Raw genomic sequence first — 2321 nt, 5'->3', positions numbered from 1 at the left:
GGGGAACTCACATTAATGTTAAAAAAAACTCATAAAGTGACATTTTCATGCCATGGGACCTTTAAGTTATACGATGCTATAGGCTGCAGTAACAGGGACCAATTGTGATATTTATCAAGAAAACACACTGCATAGTTCCTTGTTTTGTTTCCAGGTAACACATATTAAAATCAAATGAGGACAAGGGTTTTTAAGAGGAATAATTCACAATCAAAGCTCAGTTTTTACAAGGTCAGCTGGAGAACTGTGGGCACTCCTCTTCCCATATTCAAAGGGGAGTGCTGCTCCGCTGTTGCTTTTGGCATCTCAGTCAATGGAAACCAGTCTGAATGCTGACTGAATATTTGCCCTGTGAGGAGCCAACCCCCCTCTAAGTTCAAAAGTACTACTTCATTCCTTCCTCAGATTTTGGTTGGCAAGAATCAAAGCCACTCTGTTCTAGTGGGTGGCTGCTTCAGGCGAAGCAATTCATACACATTTGTGTCTGGTTCTCTTTGTCAAGCGAGTTCCTCTCTAAACCACATTAAAGCCAAGCTGAGATTAGAAACAGTATGATAAGTATGATATGATAGTACTGTTTACAGGAATGTTGTAACTCACTGTTAATAATTTTTTTTTCGAGTTTTTGATGGGATTCCACAAAATGATCCATACTAATGAATAATTCTGTCAGGTTTCACATGAACTGAACCCAATTGCAGACCCAGACGAGGTGAGAAGATTGAACAAGGTGAGGTTTTATTTAGATATTGTACGAGGGAAAAATGAACAGGCGAGTGCAGTTGGTGGAGCAGTGGGTGAAAGCGAGCCGGCTGGAGGGTTGTGAAGATCCAGTATACTGGTGTAGTAGTCAGCTAGGCGGAGGTGCAGCGAATATTCCAAGAGTCCAGAAACTACAGACAGATGAACAGGAGGCAGGTTAGCAAAAAGGCAAAAAACACTAAGAAGCAGCACAAACCTTCCACACTGACTGACGTACAAGTAAGGCAAACGATCCGGCGGGGACTGGAGGGTTGGCCTGGCTTACGAAAGGAGTAAATGGCAGATGAGGAACAGGAGTGCTGAGTGGACTGATGAGCCACAGGTGTGTAGGCCTGAGCTGAGTGGCCACGCCCACCATCTGTCTTCAGAGCATGTGGGAGAGAGCAAAAACACGGAGACGGAACAAAAACAAAAACACACCAAGCACACAGCAGGCACACAAAAAAGGAGAAAAAGAACACAAAACTACATTCACACACATACCATGAAGGAGGCCAGGGTCACGGCCGGCGGGCCGTGACAAATTCTACAGCATTTTACTGGAAATTTGGAGCATCACATAGTTTAAAGGTCCAATATGTAATATTTGTACTGTAATAAATCCAAAAATGACACCAGTGCCTTATCAGATATTAAGGAAACATGTTAAACTGAAATACTATCTTTTCTGACAACAATGCTAATGTCAGTATTTTTTCTTTTTGAAATTTACATTCCGTGACGGAATTTATGTTTATGTTTTGATCTGTGTGTTGTTATCAACGGCCCAGTTTGACAGGCAGGCCGGGTTGACAGATATACCTGTAAAAACGTAAACCCAGCGCGCTACAGCTGTAACGGTATTACAGCCATGAAAGCAGCACACAAACAAACAGGATCAACGGAGATAGATTCTACATGTCATAAAAAAAAGAAAACAGCATGTTTCTAACAGTTGCGTGACCAGAGACGTAACAACCCCCTGGTAAATATTGGAGATGTATTTGAAAGATGGAGACAGCTTAGATCCCAAAAGGACGCAGAGTTGGCTTATTTTCTCCTGAACAGGTAAGCATTAGCTTCAGGCTAATTTATCACAGCTTCTAGGGACGGGCATTTTTTTGTCATTTCAACATTTGTGTACTCACATTGAATTATATAGCTAGAGTACCCGAGTTGGTTACTCGCAAAAACAATTGAGACATCGCCAGTAAAGTGATCCTGACTGGTCCTGGCTAATGCCGCCATGCTAACCCTGCTAACGTTACCGGAGGAAGCAGCCCATGACTGTTTACAACGTGTAGTTCAGCGGCTCGAGCCAACAACGGTGAGTTATTTTAAGCCACGAGAGGGGGGCTGTAAATCGGAAAGAGAGGATTGTGAGTTTGCAGTGTGTTTAGCGATTGTTGCCATAATTCTAAGCCAATGAAGTGTGTTCCATCGGCAAGGTAGTGGTATTTTTAGCGTTTCGTATTGTAATTCTAAGCCGAGGAAGTGTGCCTGACTGGCGTGTGGAGAGGACAGTTAGGTTGTTGTGTTTTTAGCGGTTCATACTGTAATTTTAAGCCGAAAAAGTGTGT

The 2321-nt window shown here is 42.8% G+C and overlaps 1 long non-coding RNA gene across 1 annotated transcript; it reads right to left on the bottom strand.

Annotated features, from left to right (window-relative positions):
- Positions 1–716: 716 nt before the first annotated feature.
- Positions 717–1065, bottom strand: LOC114546450 (uncharacterized). The gene is made up of 2 exons (XR_003691054.1): positions 980–1065; positions 717–893 (listed from the first exon to the last, which is right to left on the bottom strand). It is a non-coding gene; the product is annotated as an uncharacterized LOC114546450 (long non-coding RNA).
- Positions 1066–2321: the final 1256 nt, after the last annotated feature.

The sequence above is a fragment of the Perca flavescens genome, chromosome 20 (assembly GCF_004354835.1).
Source record: "Perca flavescens isolate YP-PL-M2 chromosome 20, PFLA_1.0, whole genome shotgun sequence".
NCBI lineage: Eukaryota > Metazoa > Chordata > Actinopteri > Perciformes > Percidae > Perca > Perca flavescens.
Note: the sequence above shows the minus strand (reverse complement) of the source record. Positions and strands in the feature narration are given on the sequence as shown.